Here is a 25,266-nt window from a genome sequence, read left to right on the forward strand (position 1 = left end):
CCAAAGCCTCAGTACATAGTTGTGTATCCTAGTTGTAAGCCATTCTAGTTCTTCTATGTGGGATGCTGCCACAGCGTGGCTTGATGAATGGTGCTAGGTCCACACCCAAGATCCAAACTGGTGAACTCTGGGCTTCTGAAGCAGAGTGCACGAACTTAACCACTTGGCCACGGGGTTGGCCCCTGTTCTATGTTTTTAACAGGAATTATTTATTTATTACTTCCCTCTGCCATAAAAGCCTGGAGGCCTGGTGCTAGTTCTGCCCTCATTTTACAGCTGAGGAAATTTGGCACAGAGACATTTAGTCAATTGCCCGAAATCACCCAGTTGGTAGATGGTGAAACCAGGCTTCTAACCCAGGTCTTTCTCACTCCAGAGTCTACACTTGGCCCCTGTGCCATCTGCCTCCAGGTGAAGAAGTGAAGTTCCTGGATGACAAGTGGCCATGCCTCAGAATGGAAGCAAGGCCAAGGAGAGAGAAGGTATTTTAATTATACTCATTGAATCTCTAGATTCTATTATGTCTGAAGTTGGTACACTTATAGACTTTTTTAAAATTAAAGTTTATATTTTGGGATAATTGTAGATCAACTTGCAGTTATAAGATCTGTTTAAACCTTACCCAGTTTCTCCCAATGGTTGTAAAACTACGGTAGGATGTCACAACCAGGATATTGGTGTTCATACAGTTAAGTTACAGAACAGTCTCATCACCACAAGGATCCCTTGTATTGTCCTTTTACAGCCACACCTACCTCTCTAGCCCTTTCCCCCACCTGTCCTTGACCCTGGCAACCTCTAACCTGTTCTTCATTTCTCTAGTTTTCTCTTTTCAAAATATGACATAAATGGGATCATATAGTTTGTAACCTTTCTGAGATTGTCTCTTTTTACTCAGCATAATTTTATGAAAATTCATCCAACTTGTATATGTCCACAGCTTGCTCTTTTTCATTGCTGAATAGTATTCCACCATGCAACTGTACCATCATTTGTTTAACCAGTCACCTGCTGAAGGGCATCCAGGCCATTTCCAGTTTTTGGCTATTATGAATAAAGCTGCTGGACAAATTTGTATGTGGGTTTTTGTGTGAACATAAGTTTTCATTTCTCTGGATAAATGCAAAAGAGTTCAGTTTCTGGATTGTATAGTAGTTGCACATTTGATTTCTTAGAGACATTATCAAATTGTTTTCCAGAATGTCTACAGCATTTTATATTCTACCAGCAATGTACAAACCTGTGTACTTTTTGATTTTTACTTAAGCTAGCTGGACATGATGTGCTTACTTCCTTCTCCCCACAGTTCATCATTGAACACTATTATTCCTTGTTTCAGTTAAGTCTTGCCACAATAATGCTGCATAAAATACCATCCTGAAACTCAGTGGCATACGACAATGAACATTGTTTTCATGGGCCTATAGGTGGACTGTAAACTGTCTAATCTAAGCTGGGCTCAGGTGGGCCCGTTCTAATGGATTTGCTCCTCCCTGTGCATTGGGCTCAGAATTGCTCATGAGTTCTTTCTGGAGATTGATCTGAAGGGGCATTTACTACCTGTTGAAAGATCTTCTCAAGTCCTCTTGTGCTTCTGCCATTACACCTCCCCAGTGCACATATCAAGCTCCTGCTTGAGTCACATCTGCTAGTGTTCCATTGGCCAAAGCAAGTCATACAGCAAGTTCCAACTCAAGGGGTGGTGGTACATTCTCTCTCCTTTGGGAGGAGCCTCAAGTTGCATGGTAAAAGTTGTGGCTAAAAGGACAAAAACGCAACCAAATTACTTGTTCTACCATCTACTTGCCCCATAACATTTCTTTTGGTCTCACATAGTTTCTAGTGTCCACATCAACATCGGCTTTTGGACCTTGCCTATTAGCTGTATCTTCTAGGACTATAGAAAATTGTAGTAAGAATTTGTGCCTTTTTTTCTTACAGTATTTTTTGATCTTACCAAAGACATGAGAGTCTAGGCACACCCAAAGGCTCAGAAACCCTCATTACTTATAAGCACATTCTGCAATGTAAGCTGTTGTCTGTCTAACTATTGTTCCCCCATCACAGTGACTAAAATATGGTGGCTTCCAGGTTTGTATTCCTGTGAATTGCTTCTGGGATCTTCTAATGGGGGGTATGTGTCATAGTAGCAAGTACTCTCAATTTGGAATAAGATTTCTAAGTTCAAATGCTAGTTACAGTACTTACTAGCTATGAACATTAGTTTCCTCATCTGTAAAATAGAAATGATAATCCTTATTTCAGACTATTTGTGTGAAGATCAAATGGGTTTAAAAAATACATATCTAATGGATTTTAAAGATGTTGCAACCTGTTAAATGCTTTACCTTTGCTATTAAGACTAGCTATTTACATTTTAGAGAATGACTTTTCTCAGCAGTGTGGCTTTGCTGGGTTTGGTTTCCTAGTTCTCTTGGTCTGTCTTCTGACTGCCACCACAGGAAAGAGATAAGAAAGGACCATAATTGATCAAAGGAGTGGCCTGAGGCCCTGAGTGCATAGGCCACTACAACCGTGTTGTGAAATCTTATGAGAGAAGCTGATCTAATCTGCTGGGCAGGAGCAGGTTCACTGCAGCCTGGTTCGTCACCGCCAAGACAATCTGACTCAAGAACCCACACTGAATTTGAAGATGGGGACTCTGTGCATGGACTGGGGTTGGTGATGTTTTCCCCAGATGCAGAGACAATCCCTTCAGACTTGATGGTTATGCACAGTAAGGTTCTGGGTCCTTTATGACTGTTGACAGTCTTGTTTCATGTTGGGTATGTGGGGCTGCCCGCTTTGGGGACTGTTTTCTTCAAACTGCAACAGAAGCTTCTTATGTCTTAGGAAACTGAGGTCCCAGTTTCACCTAGTCTCACCAGGCCATCCATGTTCTTGGGGTTAGTTGTTCAACTTCACAGTGTTTGTCTCTTTGCTGTAAAAATGGTAGAATAAAGCTCCATAGCTTGTGGGATCCCTTCCAGCCTTAATACTCTATGAATCTATGAATATGCACTGATTTCCCTGGAGCTGTGCAGCATACGGTGCACGTCTGGGGCATTGTTACAGCATGATAACTGGCTTTTCCACAGTGGGGTCTCAGAGTGTCAAGTGACTCCATGTTCGTGTTTCACAGTGTGAGCTGATTGTAAGGGCACAAATCCAATCCTGAACATCAGGCTTCAGTTTGTTTGGAATCCACTCTGACCTCTGAATCCTTCTCTAAGCTGACCCAGTTATTCAGAACCGGTCTGGTCGTCATCCAGCTTTGCTCATTTTGATTTGCAATGTTCAGTCTATTTTGGTGTGTCTTGCCTGATTACTCAGGATTACTTTTAAATTATAATTTTGTTATCTTAAGTATTCTTAAGAAAATAGTGAAGGACCAGTTTTCCGTTTGCTTTGCTTTAATTTCCATTCTATCATGGACCTATACTTATGAAAGCATGTATTTGGATGTTGTGGCAGTTTTAGATTGCTATAAATCTTTCTAAATGCTTGCTCTCAATTTTGCACCTTTTCTGTTTGAATATATGCATGGACCTGTTTGTGGACTCTCTACTTCTATCGTGCTGGTCTATTTGTCTATCCTTGGGCTGGTTCTACACTGTCTTAATTACACTGGTTTTATAATGAGTTTATCATCAATTAAGACGAGCCCCTTCTTCTCTGACCCAACCTTCCTCTTCAGGAATAACGTGGCTATTCTCGGCCCTTTGCTCTTCCATATAAATTTTAGAATCAGCATGTCAAGTCTCGGAAAGAACCCTGGTATGATTTTCATTTGAATTTAATTTAATTCACTTATCAGTTTAGGGGGAGTTTTGATCTTGCCAATAGTATGTCTTCTTGTCTATAAGCATGATTCATCTTACTACTTATTTAAACTTTGAATGAAGTGTTATAGTTTTCTCCAAGAAAATATAGTTTATATTTATCCCTACATTGTTTATATAACTTTATTGCTATTACGAATGGTATCTTTAAAAACAATGTCAGATAATACACTTTTTAAACATTTTTTGGCTATTTTATAAATATGTAATTGATTTTGGTATATTAATTTTATATCCAGCAACCCTGCCAAACTCACTCTTCAAATAAATTTTTTTCATAATTTTGTTTGTTTCCCATATAGTCATGATATGTGAGTAATAATCTGATTCTTTCCAATTTTTATATCTTTTAGGTATTTTCTTGTCTTATTGCAAATGTATTAAAGGACTGTATTAGTTTCCTATAGGTGCCATAGCAAATCACCACAATCTGAGTGGCTCAAAACAATAGAAACATATTTTCTCACAGTCTGGAGGCGCGCAGTCGTGTGTAAGTAGGGTCTTGCTGCCTCTGAAGACTCTTTGGAAGAACGCTTCCCTGCCTCTTGCAGTATCTGGTGGCCCCAGTGCTCCTTGACTGGTGGTGGCATAACTCCAATCTTTGCCTCTGTCTTCACTTGGCTTTCCTGTGTCTCTCTGTGTTCTCTCCTCTCCTTATGGGGACACCAGTCATTGGATTTACCGGCACTCTAAATCCGGCATGATTTCTTATCAAGATCCTTAATTAATTACATCTCCAAAGACCCTATTTCCAAATAAGATCCCATTCTGAGATTCCAAGTGGAAATGAATTTTAGCGAGACACTATTCTACCCACTACCAAGCCCTTCACTAGGATGAAGAATAGAAGAGGTGTAGTGGGCGTCCTTATCATAGTCCTACTTTTAAGAGAATGCTTTTAATATTTCACAGCTACCATAGATGTGGATTGTAAAGCATATGATTCTTCATGTTTCAACAGCTCTGAAAGTATCATAAGACTTACAATTAGGGATTATCATAGTTTGGCAGTATTTTTTTCTTTCTTTATAGTGCATCTTATAATAAATGGTACCTTAGATTTCATAGAATGAAATAAATTTAAGTTTTGCTGTAGACTTATTTTTAATGTTGTTAACTTTTAGCAGATTAAGTTCCCTTCTATTTTTGGTGTAATGAGAGATTTTTGATTTGTTTTTCCTTTTTATCATAAACAGATGTTGAGTTTTATTGAATGCCTTTTGTTTTCTTCTATTGAGATCCTTATGTGGGTGTTCTCCTTTATTTTGTTGATAGGGTACATTTGATTAATAGATATTTTAACAGTAAACTCACCTTGCATCCCTTTGGTAAGCCCCACTTGGTTCTGCTATATTAACTTTTCATAGACAATGTTTGGTTCATTCTTGCCAATTAAAAAAAAACAGATTTTTGTAACATATTCATGAACGAGGTTGGCCTATAATATTCCTTCATCTTGTTACACAGGACTGGTTTTATAAGCAAGATTATACTTGATCATAGTGTTGGATTATGTGCTGTTGAATTCAGTTTGCTAATATTTTGATAAGAATTTTTGCATCTATGTTCATCAAGGATATAGGCCTGTAGTTTTCTTTTCTGTGGCATCTTTATCTGGCTTTGGTATGAAGGTGATTCTGGCCTCATAAATTGAGTTTGGAAGTGTTTTCTCTTCTTCTATGTTTTGAAAAAACTTGAAGAAGAATTGGTGTTAATTCCTCTTTAAATGTTTGGTAGAATTAATCTGTGAAGCTATCTTGTCTTGGCTTTTCTTCGTTGGGAATTTTTTATTACCAATTCAATCTTCTTATTTGTTATTGGCCTCCTCATGCTTTTGTAATTTTTCTTGATTTGGTCTTGGTAGGTTGTACATTTCTAGAAATTTATCCATTTCTTCTAGGTTATGTAATTTATTGGTGTATAATAATTCAAATAGTCCCTTATGACCTTTTTTATTTTCATGGCATCAGTTATAATGTCTCCTTTTCTATTACTGATCGCAAATCAAAACCACAATGAAATATCATCCCACGCCTGTTGAGATGGCTATTATAAAAAACCAACCAAACAAACAGGGAACAAGTGTTGGTGAGGACACAGGAAAAAGGGAACTTTTGTATATTGTTAGTGGGAATGCAAATTGGTCCAGGCACTATGGAAAACTTTATGACGTTTCCTCAAAAAATAAAAACAGAACTACCATATGATCCAGCTATCTCATTTCTGTGTATATATCCAGAGGAACTGAAATCAAGATCTCAAAGAGATACCTGCACTCCCATGTTCTCTGCAGCATTATTTATAACACCCCAAACATGGAAGTAACCTAAATGTCCATCAATGGATGAACAAATGAAGAAAATGTGGTGTATACAACAGAATGCTATTCAGACCTTAAAAAGAAGGAAATCCTGCCATTTGTGATAACATGGATGAATGTGGAGGTGATTATGCTAAGTGAAATAAGCCAGACACAGAAAGACAAATGCTACATGATACTACTTATGGGAGAAATCTAAAATAGTCAAACTCATAGAAGCAAAGAGTAAAATGATGGTTACCAGGGCTCGAGAGAAGGGGAGAATGGGGAGACATTAGTTGAAAGTTTCAAAGTTCAAGTATACAAGATGAGTGAGTCATAGAGATCTACTTATTCTATTTACTGTACTGTCTACTCTATAGCATAGAACATATAGCTTACAGTACGATATTGTATACTTAAGTTTTGTTAAGAGGGTAGACCTTATGTTAAGTGTTCTTATCACAAAATAACAATAATAATAAATAAAAAGGGTGGGGGGAAATTTTTGGGATGATAGATACGTTTGTGACAGATTGTGGTGATGGTTTCATGGGCGTATAATCTCAAAACTCATCAAGTTCTATACACTAAATATGTACAGAGTTTTACATGTCAATCATGCCACAATAAAGTGGTTTTTTTAAAAAGATCATACTAAGAAAAATAATTGATAGTGTTCCCTCTTTTTATTCTCTGAAAAAACATACATACGTTGAAATTACCAGACCAGAATTCCATCAAAACTTGCTTACGAACATATCTGGGCCTGCTATTTTTTTTTCTTTTGGTGAGAATGTTTAAATATTTGTTGAATTTTTGTGACAGATATAAGACTGTTCTGGTCATTTTTTCCTTCCTGATTCAGGTTTGTTAAATTGAAGTTTTCTAGAAGCATGTTCATTTTGTGTTTTCAAATTAATTAGCATAGAACTGTTTATAAGAATTGTTTCTTAGAATTCCTACTGCATCTCTAATGATGCCACTTTGGGTCTTTCTGATACAGGCTTTTCTTTTCTTTTGCCTATTAATTTTTCCAGCCAGTTTAACTTTGGGATTTTTGCTACTCATACCTTAACTAACTCAATGAGGATGTAGCTCATTTGTACTACCTCCGCTTTTTTCTGATTTGGTAGTTCATCTTTTTTTCATTTTTTTATTTTTAGTTATTTTACTGGCAATCTGTAATTTTAAATGATATAAATATTTTCCTTTTTTTCTCTCAAATATTCATCAGTGCTTACCTTTTGAGAGAGGGGATTTGAGATAAAGGCTCCTCCTTATGTTCTTCAAATTGCTACTTACAGGTTAATGGCCCTGTCAATCAATGTAATGATTGTTCCTGAATGGCAGTCTATGTTCCCCCTAGTCCATGTTTCCTTTAAAAGTGGTTCAGATAGTACTCATATGCAGTGAAGGTTTCCTTTCACTTATTTAGAAGCAGTCTGTAATTCGAATCTCATTTTGGCAACTCACAGCTCTATGACATAGAATCAAGGTTTTACCTCTGCAGTCTCAATTCCCCTTTTTGTAAAATGGGAATATAGCTAATCTCACTTGGTGATTGTAATGCTAAAATTAGATGACAGTTGCTAGTGTGCCTGAGACCAGGCCCTTCATAAAATGGGTGCTCAGGGTATGTTATTTCCCTACCCCCATGATGAATTTTCTATTACAGCACATTAACTTTTCTGTTTGAAGACAGTACAGATGACCATCTATCAATTATCCAGTATTTTCTAATAACTTAGTACATCATCCAAGTTTATAGGAATAAATGGACAGAGATCTTTTCTCTGCCTATGCATGTATATGAAGTAGAAGAAAAATTAATTAATGGTGGCATTATGAGAATCCTGATCTCTACCCTTTCCTTTAAAAATAGCAGTTTACAGAGAGTAGAATGGTGGGTACCAGGGCTGAGAGTGGAGGAAATGGGAAGATCTTGTTTGAAGGGTACAGATTTCCACTTATAAGATGAAAAGCTGTGGGGATCTAATGTACAGCATTGTGGTTATAGCTAATGACACTGCATTATATACGTGAAAGCTGGTGAGTGAGTAGGTCTTAAATGTTCTCACCACAAAAAGGAAATGGTAATTGTGTGACGTGATGGAGGTGTGAGCTCGTGCTATGGTGGCAATCATTTTGTGATACATAAGTGTATCAAATCAACATGAGTATACCTTAAAGTTACACAATGTTATATGTTGATTATACCTGAATAAAGCTGGGGTAAAAAAGAAAATAGTGGTTTATAATCTCTTTTGTGTCACACAACTCCCCGAGAATTAAGTAAAAATCGCGAACACTATCTCCCCTCAAATGCACATCTGCACATTCTTTGACACAGAATTCCATATTTCATATATCCTCCAAAGGCTCTCTATGCATTGAGGGGTAAGAATCTCTGTGCTAGAAAGTGACAGTTTTCTTTAAGGTTAGCTGAATGCCATATATTTGACAGCGCTGATGTTCTGATTCCATGCAGACCGCTATATCCTGAGTTAGAATGTGAGTTGGAAATGGACAGATAGATTTTTTGACATTGTTATTCCTTTTGGTATCAGTCATAATGACCCCGAAAGAAAACCAGAAACGGCCTATGTGCTTAAAAACAGAATGTGAAAACATTTTTCAACTGTTAGGATGTTCTGAGGAATGTGTCTCTTGCGAAGTCCCAGTGGTCTTACATTGAATACCTTTAAAACTTTCAAAACTCTGCTCTGGTTTTCCACTACTTTGCATTCCAAGTTCTTCTGGGATGGCTTTGTATAAAAGCGGTGTTTAAGGCAAGAATCTACTTACTACATCAATAATAGGAGCAGAATGCCCTTTATCTTTGTTTTAAAAACAAATAGGGCTTTGTTAGGCCCCCTAAAAATTATACACACGCATGAGAGAGAGAGAGACGATAATGACAAAAATTTTGACTTAATGCTCAGAATGAGAAAGATGTCAGAATCCAAAATGTTCTCAAATAGCTAAAACAATGGGATACATTTAAGGAGGCAACATTCGGAATAAACAAGTATGAACCTTGAATTTAAGAAATCAGTAATAAATAAATATAGTACATTAAAAGCTCCTACTTTAGCGAGGGGTTGTGGCGAGGATTAAATGAGATGACTCATGCAAAGATCTCTAGAAAGTGCCTGGTGCACAGTTAGAATAGCCAAGATTATTAATTCCTACTCCTTTTATTTAAAATTTGTTTATCTACAAAGCACTGGGCTCTAGCTTCTTTTGCTGCTTCTCAAAATATATTTTGTAAACTAAATTAATAGTGGAAATAATTTTCCTGGGGGAATGATTAATCTTGTCAAGGGAACTATTTGTTTCCTACGATTTTCTAGAACCATCTGCATATGAGAAATTATTTGCCAGCTGGGGAAGTTATGTGATCTTTCCTAGATCACGGAAAGATCTAGGTTTTTTTCATCTTCCAGGCTGACTGGAGATAGGATCAAAGCTCAGAGAATACCTAAAGGCAAAATTGGGCCTCCTAGTGGAAGTACTAAACCCAGGAGCAGGAAGCTTGGCTGGAGGAGGTTGAAGGGATAGGAAAAATGTACTTAACACAAGCAATTTCTGACTTACAAGTATCTTTCCTAGATTTCAGGGAATTTATAAGACTGAAAAAAAGACAAAAAAGTCTTATTCATGAAGGGCTTCAATAAATGGTGGGTAAATGATCCTGCAATAAATGCCACGTCCATCCTCAGCCACTAGCTCATTCTCTTGCGCAAATTGACGTGCGGTAGCACTGTTAGACATCCGTGTTCTTAATTTATTTAAGTCAGTCCCTAGAGATTTTTACTCAGGAATTCTCTCAAAAGAATCGAAAGGCATTATTGAGTTGTAGATAAGAAGACAAATTCTGATTTCAGAACCAAAATCTAATCCTTGCATGTTCATTTGCTAGCTGGATGACTCCAGGTCCATGACTTAACATCTCCAAGTCTGTCTCCTCATCCGCCATTGGGGTTTGTAGGAGCCCTAACCGTACAGAGTCACTGCGAGCTGTGAATGGGTCTCCGTACGTTTAAAGCACTTAGCACAGCCTGTAGCACATAGAAAGCTCTCAATATTAAGCATTAATGTTTTTGACATTGTTGTCGATCATTTGACTCTAAGGCACCCTCAGAACTCAAGGAGATTAGTTGAGAAAAACAAGTTGAAGGGAACATAAAAGTCTTAACACAGTAAGTATGCTTACTTTTAGATGCCTAAACAAGTAAGCAGGGATACTGCATAAATGAAGTGTCACACACAGAAGAAAGAGAAGTAGTCAAGTCACGAGGATGGAGTGAGAAAAGTAACGGGCATTTCCTGAGGTAGGTGGGACAAGAAGGTGAGGAGCGTCTCCATTTCTCAGAAGTGAGTACCGCGAGGCATTTCCGGAGGCAGTGTCAGCATGGGCAGCCAAGACATTTCACCATCCATTAGTTTTATCAGAACTACTTGAAAAAGTCAGACTGCATAATTAGGGTGGCTGTGGTAAACAATTTTTAATGCCTTCATCAAGATGTGTGCAGTGGTATTTTTGCAAAGATCATTTCTCCGTGATCTTAAGGGGCAAAAGTAGGAAGATATATTGGAAAACATAAATGATTCACTAACTCTCTAAGGAGAGTTGAGATAAATATTTATATTGGTCATTTATCATCCATTTAATACTCAGTGCCTTCCTATATCCACACTTACTATGTTATCTGTTTTAAATATTCCTGTCTGAACAATTTTTCTTAGCAGCTAGCTGTATGGTGTGGGTGCTACCAGACGAGACATCTCTGCATCTTAGAACCACGTTTGCTGAGCAACTACCTTCTACGTTTCAAAAGTATCTGTAATCTATTAATTTGTGCACAGTGAACTTCTGTGCTGTTTCACAGATTGATATGCCCGCTAGACCCAGACTATTGTAGAAAATAGCATGACTTTAAAAGAATGGTGCTTTAGGAAAGTGAGAAATTAATAAATTAGAAATCATAGAGGCTAGTATTGGGGATACAATTGTCACCTTTGCCTTCCACATATCACATGCTTTGCCCAAAATCAACAGTAAACTGAAACAGGCAGTAATTCAATCAATACTTTTTGGGCATCTACTATGTTCTGGAGAAACAGTGCATGGCGAAACAGTATCTTTATGTTTACATGGCCCATAGTCTAGTGGGAGTGACAAGGTTGTAACCAGAAATTGCAGAACATTCAGGCATGTTCAGTGATAGAGATAGATATACAGAGAATCTTTCTGGAGTAGGGGCAGCTAATTGTCCTGAAGTGGTCAATGGAAGTTTCATGGAGGTGGGGAAGCCCAGAAATGTTATTTACTACACCTTATTAGGCTTACCTGTTGTTTACAGATACATCCATGATGGTGCATCTTTCTCCATGGCACATCAGGTTTTAAATAATTTGAATATCATGCATTGAACTATCTGAACTAAGACTTAAAGAACCCTAGGTAGGATTTAGCCAGGTTAGAAAGTGGAGTAGTAGGGCATTCCAGACCAAGGAGATGAAGTGAGCAAAGGTTTGGAGCTCAGAGATAGAGTGAGTATAGAGAATCATAAATAACTCATTGTTAATGGAGCTTAAAGCATTAGGTGCAGATGAGGCTGCTGCTGTAGTCAGGGCAAGATGACTACAGGAGGTCCCTGTGAGACGTTGCTCCTGGTGTCCTTCCCTGTGTGTGACCCATTTCATTGACACCAGGCTTGTCCACAAGAATTGTTTTGGCCAGTGGAATATGAGCAAGAAGTGAGATATTCCAAATCGGAGTGGAATGTTAAGAGCCATTCTATGATCCTGCCATTGCTTTTTCAGACATGTATCATACCAAAAGGCAGCCCACAACCAGCATATACATGAATGAGAAAGATGGTTTGCTGTTGTAAGCCACTGAGATTTGTGGGTTCATTTAATATAGCAAAAGTTGATCGGAGCTGACTCTAACAGTCATATTAGACTGTATTTGGTGGAAATACAGAAGTTTTTGCACGTGTGTGAGTGTGTGTGTGTATATATATATATATATATATATATATATATATATATATATACTTTTATTGAGGCATAGCAAAAATAGAATTCATGAATGTACAGACTGAGGAATTGTAAGACAAGAAGTGTATTCATGTGATGTCCATCCTAATAAGGAAGTAGAACTAACCAGCAGTCCAGAAATTCTACATACACCCTCACCTTTTCACTAACCTCCTGTTCCCTGAGGATAACCACTATCCTGATTTCTAATGCCATATATTAGTGTCAACTCTTTGTAAATGTAAAACTTACGTTATGAACTCTGCTGTGCTTGGAGTCTTTCATTCAATGTTCCGTTTGCGAGATTCGTTCCTATTGAGTGTAGGATACTTTATTGATTTACTGGACAGTCATTTGCCATGTAACAATGTTTTGGTCAACAATGGACCACATCTATGACAGTAGTCTCATAAGATTAGTACCATAAAGTCTAGGTGTGTAGTAGGCTATGCCATCTAGGTTTGTGTAAGTACACTCTACGATGTTTGTACAAAGACAAAATCGCCTAATGACGTGTTTCTCAGAATGTGTCCCTGTCATGAAGGGATGTGTGAGTGTATATGTATTCTTTCCCTCAACATTAGGTTTCTGTTTATGTAGTGTGGTGTGTGTGTGTGTGTGTATATATATATATATATATATATATATGTATCTGTATCTGTAGGTGTATTTCTGTGTATGTAAGCATATGTATTCAATTATTAATAAATCAATATTTGTAGAATCTATAAAAATTTCTAGGTCTACATGCCTATTGTCTACAGATAATGACCTTTTAAACTTTTTAGTTGAAATAATTTCAGATTTGCAATAATAAGCATGCAAAGAACACCCATAATGCTCCTTACTTGGATTCATCTCTTATTAACACTTTATCTTATTTGCTTGAAAATTTTCTCTATTTCTCTCTCTCGGTATATGAATACAGTATTTTTTTTCTAGTCAAATTGAGGATAAGTTGCATAAATAATGGCCATTTTCCCCTGAAGACTTCAGTGTGCGTTTCCTAAGAGTAGGAATTGTTATCTTACATAACCACAATATAATTATCAACTTTAGTCAATTGAACATTGATAAAATATTTTACTTTACCAAATGATTCCAATTTTGTCAATTAACTCAACCAGGTTATTTACAGCACTTATCTTCCTCCAGCCCAAGATCCAGTCTAATATCGGGAATACGTTTTGCATCCATGTCTCTAGTCTCTTCTAATGAGCATATTTTTTTTTAGCATTCGTCTTTTATGATATTGACTTTTTTTAAAGGATATAGTTTCTATTTTCTGTAATAGAGATTTCTCATTTTGGGTAATCTGATGTTTTCTCATGATTAGATTCAGATTACATGAGAGAAGTTGAGTTCTCTGAGAGTCACATCTGGAGGCATGTGGTGTCATCTGCCTCTTGCTGGTGATGTTCGATTTGCTCACATTGTCGAGGAATCCACCTTCTCCACTGGACAGTTTCTATTTTTCCCTTTCAAATACTAAGCATTCTTTGGGGAGACACTTTAAGACCATCCAAGTATTCTTTTCCTTGTCAGAAATTTCCACTAGTTTTAGAACCCATTGAGGCCTCTTGCCTGAATCAGACTTTTCTATAAAAGCTGCAAATTGATGATTTTTCAATTCTAAGATTCTCTTATTTACCAGTCGGTGCTCAGCATTCCAGTGTATGAAAGAGCGATCCTTTCTACTTCTTTTTTATTTATACATTTATCTATCTAGGTAGCATGATTATGGATTAAAGATTCCAAATCTTTCATTGATTGTAATTTATTACTGTTTTTAATTATTTTGGTGCTCAAATTATCCCAGATTCGGCCAGTGGGAGTACCTTCAACCTGAATTTTGTCTAAGCTCCCCACTGTCCTGTACGATTGCTCTCTACATCCACAACCTTGCAGTGGCGAGGAAGAGGGGTGACTCTGTTGGATTTCTTTTCTTCTCTACTCACAGGTAATTATGCTAATAATTAAGCTCTCTGTTTTCTAGGAAAATTGAAGACAAAGCTCATGTGTGGTTTGTGCTAGTCTTGATTTTAACATCTTTTATGGTAAAGTATAAGAGAGTTTCCAAATAAAGCAGCTGCCACTTGTTTCCAAATTTGTAAGTCTAATATTTAAAATATTTCCTGTAATAGCCATTTTATCCTTCCCATTTTTAATCCATTTATTTATTTTATTTTCTGTACTATATTTCAAATAACAATGTTAACTAAAAGTGATGATATCAAATATCCCTATTTCTTTTCCAATCTTACAAAGGAAGGTGCAAATATTTCTTCATTAACCATGAAGCTTCTTACAGGTTTGTGGTGGATAGCCACATTTTGGTCAATGAAGTAACTTTTCCAATGAAGCAGCCATTTGACTCTGAAGCTTTCTTTCTGGCAAGATTTTTTTTTTTAATTTCCTGATTTAAGTTCTTTTCTAGGTTCATTCTACTCAGATTGTCTATTTTTTCTTGCGTCAATTTTAGTAAATTTATTTTTTTCTAACATTTTGGCTTTTAATCCAAATGTGCAAATTTATCCTAAATGCATAATTTTCAAAATTATTTGTAATTATCTTTGTAATATCTGTAGGATCTATAGTTATCTCTCCATTCTAATGTAAGATATTGGTACTTCGTGCTTTTATCCTTTTTCACAATCAATCTTCCCATGGTTAACAGTTTTACAAGTCTTTGCAAAGAACAAAGTTTTGACTTTGTTGATACTCTCTATGGTACTTTCATTTTCTATTTCATCAATTACTCCTTTTTAATCTATTATATCCTGCATTTTAATTTATTGACTTTCACTTGCTGTTTCTTTGTTATTTCTTGAAATGAATGCTCAGCTGTCAAATTTTCAATCACTTTTCTTTCTTTTTTTTTTTTGAGGAAATTTAGCTCTGAGCTAACATGCCACCAATCCTCCTCCTTTTGCTGAGGAAGACTGGCCCTGAGCTAACGTCCATGCCCATCTTCCTCTATTTTTTATATGTGGGATGCTTGCCACAGCACGGTTTAATAATTGGTGCATAGGTCCGCACCTGGGATCCAAACCAGCGAACCCCAGGCCGCCAAAGTGGAAAGTGTGCACTTAACCACCATGCCAGCAAACCAGCCCCAGTCACTCCTTTTTGTTTTTTTAATATACTCATTTATGGTTATAAATATTTCTTAGACCATGGCCTTAGTTGAATCACACGACTTCTGGTAAGTCACATTTTTGTCATTGAATTAAAAATATTTTCTAATTTCCATTTGATTTCTCAGGTAGTTCACCATTTTAGAAGTGATTAATTTCCATATTTGGGGATATTCTGGTTATCTTTTTATTATTGATTTCTAGTTCAGTTTTATGGTAACTAAGAAACCTTTCTGTAGGACATCAATTCTTTAAAATTTGTTGTGATTTTCTTTTTGGCATAATGTATGGTCAATTTTAATAAATATTTTCTGTGTTCTTGAAAAAAAAATATGTTCTGCAATTTTCAGTACAGTATTTTTCCATGTCAACTAGGTCAATTTTATTAATTGTATTGCTCAAATATGTATCTTACATTTTTCTCTATATTCCATCAGTTACCCAGAGAGGTATATCAAAACGTCCTTCTATGATCGGAGATTTGTCCCTTTCTCGTTTTAGTTCTGTCAATTTTTGTTTTACATATTTTGAGGTATGTCATCTCTGCAAAGAAAACCGTTTGACCTTCCTAGTGATTGAGTCTTTTATCATTATAGACTATTCCATATTTGCTCTAGTGATTGTTTCTTGTCTTAAAGTCTAATTTGTCTGATATCAGAGTAAATGCATCAGACTTATTTTTGTCAGTATCTTAGTCGGCTGAGGGCACCATAACAAAATACGACAGACAGGGTGGCTTAAACACCACAATTTTACTTTCTCACAGCTCTGCAGACTGGAAGTCCAAGATCAAGGTGCCATCACAATTCGTGTTTGGTGAGAACGCTCTCCTTCTGTTGTGGACGACCGCCTTCTCACTGTGTCCTCACATGAGCTTTCCTTGGCGCGCGCACGTGGCAAGAGCGAGAGATCACTGTGTTCCTCGTCTCATGAGGCCACCAAAACTGTCAGATTAGTATTCCACCCTTATGACCTCATTTAACCTTAATCGCTTCCTAAAAGCTCTGTCTCCAAATACAGTCACACTGGTGGTTGGGACGTCAATATATGAATTTTGTGGGGATACAGTTCAGTCTATAGCAGTTAGTTTTGTGTAATAAATTATTTCCATACTTTTGTTTTCAACCTTTCCACATCCTTATGTTTATCATATGTCTATTCTAAAAACTCAGAGTTGTTTGATTTTTCAAATCAATATCATTATTCAGTCTGGCGATATTTGTCTTTTAGCTATTTAATTTATCTACATTTAATTTAAGTACTGACACATTTAACGGAAACCTACAATTTTACTATCTATTTTCAATGTTTGCCACATATTCTATATTCCTTTTTCTTTTTTGTATTACTCTAGTAGGTTTTTTATTATTTTACCTATTTCCCTCAGTAGCGTATTATACATTTTTGCTATTTTTTTTTAGTAATAGCTCTAGAGAATATGAGATGTATACTTGTCTCATTAAAGTATATAAATTGGTATGTTTACTATTTACATGAAAAATGTAAGGACCTTATAGTATTTTAAAGTCATTTAATCACCTCTTGCTTTTTCTGTTATTGTTACACATTTTGATTTTGTATATACATTAAATGCCACATATTATAGTAGTTTTATATAGTCAGTCTTTTTAGATTTGTCCGCATATTTTTATTTCTTCTTGCCTTCTCGTTAGAAGAAACTCGTTAAGTATTTCTCTTAGCGTGGGTTTGCTAGTGAGAAAGTCCCTCCTTTTCACTGTTTGAAAATATCTTTATTTCCTCTATTTTTGGAGGATGTTTACTGGGGTATGAAATTCTAGTTTGGCAGTTATTTTCTTTCACCGCTTTGAACATTTTCCATTGTCTTCTGGCTTCTATTCTTTCTGTTGAGAATTCAATTGTCTTTCTTTTTGTTCCCTTGAAGACAATGTACTAGGGATGGGAGTCTTAAGATGTTTCTTTTTTTCTTTTGTTTTCAATATTTTTACTATGAGGTCCCAAGGTGTAGTTTTCTACATCTTTGACTAGCTGGGTGATTGTAGTGATTCTTGAATTTGTGGCTTGATGTCTTTCTTCCATTTTGGAAAATTCTCTGTCAATATCTCTTTGAATACTGTTTCTGCCACATTCACTCAATCCCCTCTTTCTGGGAACTCTAATTACATATATATTATACCTTTTCACTGAATCCCATATGTCTTTTATTATCTTTTCATCTTTTTTTGAATCTCTCTGTGCTTTAATCTTAGTATTTTCTACTGACGAATCTCCCAATTTACGGTTCTGTCTTCAGCTTTGTTAACTTTCTAATTCCAGTTATTGTATTGTTCAGCTTTAGGATTTCCATTTGATTCTTTTTAATAAGTTCCAATTATTTCCTGAAATTTCTTATATCTTCTAACTTTTCTGACTAACAGTTATTTTAAAATCTCTCAGCTCCAAAATCTGAATCTCTTGTGAGTCTTATTTTATTTTTAGCCATTGGCTTTTCTTTCCTAGTTTTTTTTTTTTGGATGTTTAGTCTCAACTCCTGGTAAGTTGAGTGATATAATTTTTCAAAAATTTCATTGAGTATCAAATATTGTGTGTGGAGAATTGCAGAGATAATTCAATGATCTGATGATGTCCTCTTCGAGATGACATTTAATTTTTCTTCTAGCAGTTGGTGGAGCTGGAGACATACGACCTTAACGTAGTTTGGAGTTGAATTAATTTCAGCTGGGTTTCAGTCTCTGTGAGTGTTACTCTGTTCCTGTTTAGCCCTTACTTCTTTGGTGTACCCCTTCAGACAACCAACTGACAGCAGGAGATGTTTACCTAGACCCCTTGTTATTGGTGGCCCCTAAACCCCAATTTTTGTTCTCCAGCCCTCTGAGATTACCTAATGTCCAGTTTCAGCCTCTCGGCTACTGGTTTATGCCTGTTATTGTTATCTGGTATCTCTATGCCCCTACTGGTATCTGCTACTCCATTCTTTATCAATTTGTAGGCTGCCAAACTGAATTGGCAAACGCCGTGAGGCTAGAAGCTGTCTCCAATGTCAGGATCGCCTCCATACTCCCCTTGTCTTCAGATCTTGACACCTCAAGTGCTCACTGGCTTGGCTGCTTGTCAATATCTTCAAATATATGTAAAAAAATATTTTCTCCAGAACTTCTACTTGTTTTCAGTGGAAGAATTGGTCTATTCCAGGCTAGTCTGCTAAAGATGGAAGAACTGTGTACCATATTTGTGTGGAAGATTTTAAGCCCATTGATTCACACTATGTTATCATTTTAGAAAAGAGCATTAGGCTGACTAAATTTAGGTTGTGAGGGGATCCCAAGATCAGCTAGAAGACTTCCCAAAAAGTCACATTGCATTTAAATTCACTACAAGCGTTTCTCATTAAAAAAAGTAATTAAAACTCTTTATAAAGTGAAATCTCCTTTTGTACTTGAGCATCTCCTTATTTTTATAAATCTTGAAAATTTAGATTTTCATTAAGTAAAGCATAGCTGTTATTTCTCTGGCTATTCTTCTCGGTGCCATTTGAAATTTTAGAAATCTTTTTAAGTAAGCAGAGAGCCTGGTGTTAAAAAAAAAAAATCACACAGGCCTGTGAAGATTTTGGAGAACCACATGGCTTTCTTTTTTTAAATCAAGTGTTCCAGGAAATATCCATTTTTGAAAGATGATTTGCTGACACTTCGAATCTGGAATCCAAGTTGCTGATTTGTGCAGTTTGAAGTTCAGAGAATTGCTTAAAGTTATAGCTTCCCAGGAAATAATCATGTTGATGTCAGAGGAAGTTTGTAGAGCTATGAAGAATTGTAATTACACAGTCTGCTGCTATATGCTGCAGAATGATAGATAGGGACTGCTTTAACAATGGGGCTGACAGCTGAGCTGTTATTGATCTTTTGTTTTTAAAGCCAGTGGTGATGTATCTCATACCATAACTTCAATCCAAACTTACATAAATGTGAAATTGCTGAGATGAGAGTAGAACACAGAGCCAACAGGTTAGAAAATGTGACTATCGGACTATGTAAAACTATAAAAAAGCGCATCCCTGATGGAATGAATACATTCTGGAGGCAATCTTGTCATGTTAGGTATTTATAATAGACTTTACAGCACCCTGGGATGTAAAAGAAAAATCTCAGCCAATATATGATGTGGTTATATTATCAAGTCATAAGTTGTGTCAATCAAAAATATCATCTTGGGGCAATTTCTGAATGGTTCCTTACACCTAATAACTATTTAAAAAGCTTTAAAAATACCAAATTTACCATATTTTATCTATCCTAAGATCCATACATTTTTCATTTTGTCATCTCTTAAGTCAGTACTTGAGCTGTATCTCTTTTGTAATTCTTCATAAATAAAGGATGGAAAATAAATCCTCCCTCACCTACGGAATAAATTAATTTCTGAGAATAAAAGAGAAGGTTTTAATTATTTTTTTAAAAAATAATTTTAATTCTGTTCATGAGCCAGCACATTGATTATCATGGTAGGACTTTTAAGTTCAAGAAATATTTTTTGCCTTGCTTGTATTAAAAATATTAACACACGGGGCTGGCCTGGTAGAATAGTGGTTAAGTTCATGTGCTCCACTTCGGTGGCCTGGGGTTGGTGGGTTCAGATGTGGGCATGGACCTACACACCACTCATCAAGCCATGCTGTGGCAGCATCTCACATACAAAATAGGGGAAGATTGGCATAGATGTTAGCTCAGTGATAATCTTCCTCAAGCAAAAGGAAGACAATTGGCAATAGATGTTAGCTTAGGGCCAATCTTATCCACCAAAAAAAAAAAAAAATAGTTCAAACATACATAAGAGTAAATCAAAGAAGACATGTACCACCCACCCCTAAGCTGTTATATCACTATTTTATCATATTTTCTTTAGAGCTATTTTTCTTTAAGAAATAAAACTGTATAATGCAGCTAAAATTTATTCTTTCCATTCTTTTTCACTTTTCCCCCCTAGGTATAACCTATTTAAGGTTAGTGACTATCAATTATATATAAAATTATGCAAATTTTATAGGTTTCATATATTACATAGAGTACATTTTTATACTTTTACTACATACAAATATGTTTTCACAATATATAGTATTATTTTGCATAATATATTTATTATTTTGCATAATAGTTTACGTAATTTAAAGATTATATAAATGGTATGGTTCTTTATGCAACTTGCTCTTTCTTGTTAATATTGCATTTTTGAGATTAATTTATGTGGATACATGTACCTCATTAATTTGTTGCCATATAAGATTAAATTTATGAATAATCTTGTTTCACTTTCTCCTCATTATGGACAATTAGATTATTTCCAATTTTTTCACTGTTTCAAACATTGTGTAATGAAAATACTTGCACAGATCTCCCTGTGCACATTTGTAAGATCTTCTCTAGGCTGTTTATCTAGAAGTGGAATTCAATTAGAAATCACCAACTTGCTGTCTAAATGGTTGTATAGATTAATACTCACACCACTCTGTGATTTCTCATTTTCCCACATACTTATCAACACATGGCATTATCTAAGATTAAAAAAAAATTTTGAAGACTCCCTCCATCATGACCACCAAACAAATGATATTTTTATACGTAAGGACTGAAGAAAAACAAAATCATACACTTTAAATGTTACATGTTAAGAAAAGACCACTCCTGGGGCTGGCCCAGTAGCATGATGGTTAAGTCCACATGCTCTGCTTTGGTGGCCTTGGGTTCTGGGGTTCAGATCCCGGTTGTGGACCTACACATCGCTCATCAAGTCATGCTGTGGTGGCAACCCACATCCAAAATGGAGGGAGATTGGCACAGATGTTAGTTCAGGGCCAGTCTTCCTCACCAAAAAAAAAAAAAAAGAAAGATAAGACCACTCATTCCATCAAGAACATGCTCTGGTTGGAAAAGCACTACCATATGTCTCAGTGTTGGACCAAAAGCTAGATATTCATTGCTGGTTTTCATTCCCCCTGATATTGTATAATTTCTCTATGTAGCCATAGTAAATATTTCATCTGGGACTATATCTAGGCAGTGCTTCTCCCAACTTCTATAGTTCACAATAGTCAAAGAAATTTCCCTTGAAAAACAAATTCCATCTGGGAAGAGGTACATGCTCTGTTCCTCTTCTCAAATTTAACAAAACTTCTGATAAATTCCACAAGGAGAAAGCCTATCTTATTTCATTTAAGCCAGATTTTTCCAAACTTTAAAAAAAAAATCTAACCCCTACTAATAGGAACACACTGAAGAATGCTAATCTAAACCCCTCCAGCCGGTATCAGTATAGAACTGAATATTAGAAACCTGGGCTCAAATCCAGACTTTACCATTTGTTTGCTCTGTAATCTTAGGCAAGATGTTGACTGGTCATGAGCCTCAATTTTCCCAACCATAAAATGCATATGAAGTCTTCTTCTCAGGTTATGAGAACTAACGAAGCTGTCTACACAAAGCACCTAGCGTGTCCTGGCATGTAGTGGGAATTTAGTACATGAAGGATTATCCCTGTGTTTCCAAGTGAGATAGCATTGTGAACTTTACTCTCCACAGTGCAAAGTCTTCATTTTATTCTCTAAAACGCCCCCTGTCATGCGTGTATAGATATGCCAGAATTTAGAAAATCATAATGGTTCATGACTGTGTAGACCTCAGCCATAAAAGCCTTAATCTTTTCAGCCTGTCCTAACAGGACAGACTCCAAGCCTTTTTGATTTCAATTTAGCTTCTGAAATGTTTGTTTCATGTCCTTATAAATTGCTTGATCTATGGCAGTGAGGAATGCACGAAATATTTGACATTAGTCATATCATATCTTTTCAGAGCCTCATAGAACCATGGGGCTAAAAGATCCCTGCTCTTGTCTCTTCCATTCCCATAATGTTAGAGAAGAAACTTAAGTTCAACAAACTAAATGGGAATATTTCTATAAGGAAAGGACAATGTGGCGTGACAGTCCCCTCGCCATTGCGTGGGCCTTTGACACAGACAGCCTTGGGTTCATGTATTGACCCTTTACATGTGACTCTAAACAGATTACTTGAGCTCTCATAGCCTCAATTTCCTTATCCATGAAACAGGTAAAATCGTATTATCTATTTCAGTCTGTGCTGGGAGGAATGGATGAGATGACGCAGCCCCAGGCGTGCGAGGAATACTCAACAGATATTCCTTCCTCCATGGAGATGCTTACCTTGGAGTCACCTCCCTCTGCTCCAGGAGTCTATGGAACTACTATTGCTTTCCAATCCTTATTGAATTCAAGTCCAATATCTACAATGCTAATGGAAAGAACAAGTCTGGCCAGGGTCCTGGATAGAATGAATGTTGCTGCCTTTAGGTGAGAAGTGCGTTATGGTAATTAGCATAAAATTTATCCTCATTTCACTGAGGCTTATTCTCAGAGAGAGTAGGAGGAGGATGCGTGCATCTTTGGTTGATAAGATTAATCATCTGAGTACTGTATTACCATTGTAAAAGAGTTACAATTTATTGAGCAGCTGGTATGTGCCAGGTACTGTGATAGGAACTTTATTAGATTATAATTATTGCTCCCAGTGGTTTTGTAGAAATTAAAATAAGAAAGAAAAGAACTTACTATCGCAGTGAAAATGCGGCAGGGAGAGGTTAGTCATTCCAGCACTACCACGTGCTAAGATTTTTTGAGTTCTCACTATGCGACATATGTTGTGATTAGCACCTTACAAGCTTTATTACATTTAATATGTACTACAACCCGGTTATTTACTATCGCCCATGTTTTACAGATGAGGAGGTCTAGCACTAGACAGGTTAAACAGTTGCCCAATGTCATGCGGATAATTTTGAAGCCAGGATTTGAATCTAGCTCCCTGTGACGCCACAGCCTGTAGCCAGCTGCCTCCTGAATATGCTTCAAAGATCGTCTTGCTGCTTTTTTCACCGCCCTGCATTGGGCACTCAGTCTCACGAACTTGAAAAGTGGATTTCCTCTACCCCTGGAGGGACTCCATCTCTCAAGGTATAATCTCAGTTTAAACAAGATCACAACAATGATATGTAAATTAACTCACAAGAGGGAACCAGAGATCTTTCCCTGTAGACGCCTACCTGTGAAACCAAGTTATTTGGAAGGCTGCTTCACCTCCTTCCAAAAGTGAAGGCTGAGACCTGTAGGCGGAACAAGGCTAAGGTTCTGGGCTAAGACTGTACCTGATGCAGACTCTCCTTAAGAGAGGGAGGCCACCATCAGGCAGTCAGGCTGAGGTCGAGTCCCTGAGACAGTGTAAGGCTCTGTGAGCCTTCCTGGCTCTCCGTTCCAGAACTGACCACCTTTTTCTAACAGGCATTTCCTTTCGTTAGTTACACCAGAGGCACATCTTAGGTGAGGGTTAAGTTCTTCCATTTAAAAGGAAACACTATTGTCAAATCCTCTTGGATATGCCTTAAGTCGGTTGTAAAATATAACACACATATACAGTGCTGGAGGTTGACATAGAATCTCTCTATTAGTCCAACAGCTCATTTTCCCAGGAATATTGGAACCGATTATGTTTCTGCATACAAGTACCAGATAGAGTTATTGGTTCACCTTTGGGGCCAGGTAATATGAAAACAAGCGGAAACTGACACTAATTGTGGGATCGGGCGACTTCGAGCCTGTCACCTAACTCTCACTCAGTGCCATGTGCTCATTCAGTGAGTTGGTGGGTGGAGAATCACTGCACAATGACTACTGAAGTTGCTCCTTTTCTCTTTTGTCCCTGGAAGCTGAGAAAGGAACTGTGATTAGTTAGGTATGCAATTACTATCACTTTTAATTTATCTACTTTCGTCCACGTTGCACCCATTTTTCAGTTTATCACTTAAAGGCCAACTTATTTATTTCCAAGTTCTTAAGGGATATTGAATACTGTACCTAAGAACTGCTAATACTCATCTTTGTTATCTCTGTGTTGTAAAAAGGAAAAGCTAAAACTGAGACAGTTAGGCGGCTTGTCCCCATCTCTAGTAGGAAGTGGTCATCCCAAGGTTTGATTCCAAAGCCTTCTCTCTTTCCAACGTCATCGTGCTTCTCAGATTGGTTTTCATGAACTGCTAAAGTATCATGGCTCCAAGGACATATGCTTGAGGTCTAGAAGATAGATAAATAGATGATAGATAGGTACAAGAGAGATAGATAGGTAGGTAGATAGATAGATAATATAGATTTTAACTTTTGGCTTTAATTGTTATTATGTTCTTTAAAAAATGAGCATATTCTTGGCTGCCTGGATGACCATCTCCTGACTACCAACATGCATCAGAGTCCATGTTTGTGTTGTATTCAAATGGTATTAGTGTCAAGACATGCCAATCTGATTTTTTAACTTTTGTGATGAGATGAAAAAAAAAATAATAGAGCTGGATTTAATCAGAAAATTGTGTCTTTGTTCCCGCTGAAGGACAAATGATATATTAGCTTACAAAAAGAGATTTCCCAGGACTGTTTGAGTAGAGAAAAGTGGTGGGCAAATGCTCTCTGTCAGCAGGCCCTACTGTAAAGGATGCCACACTCTCTCGAGCCTGCGTTCCAGCAGTAAGCACCACAGTCACTTAGGGCCTCAAGTTGTTTTCAGGAAAACAACGGAATAATGTTGTTTTAGTGGTTTTATAGTTTTATTACAATTCTTATTAATAACTTTGATTTCAGTGTTGGATAAATTCTAGAAACATAAGAAGTTTTTTAAAATCTTCTCTTTGTTCATATTTATGGCACTTTATATAAAATAACTTTCCAACACAGGCTTGGGAGAATTCCATGACTTTTCTTTTTAAACAGAGTATGAACATTGATCAAATAGAGGAAACACTGCAGATATTTGTTTGTTTGTTTTAGCAAACACTTCTATAACACTTACTATGTACTTTGCAAATATTACTAAATGTAATCAATTCTAAGATATCCTTCTTTCCCCCTC

Source organism: Equus caballus, chromosome 16 (assembly GCF_041296265.1).
Source record: "Equus caballus isolate H_3958 breed thoroughbred chromosome 16, TB-T2T, whole genome shotgun sequence".
In the NCBI taxonomy this organism is placed as follows: Eukaryota; Metazoa; Chordata; class Mammalia; order Perissodactyla; family Equidae; genus Equus; species Equus caballus.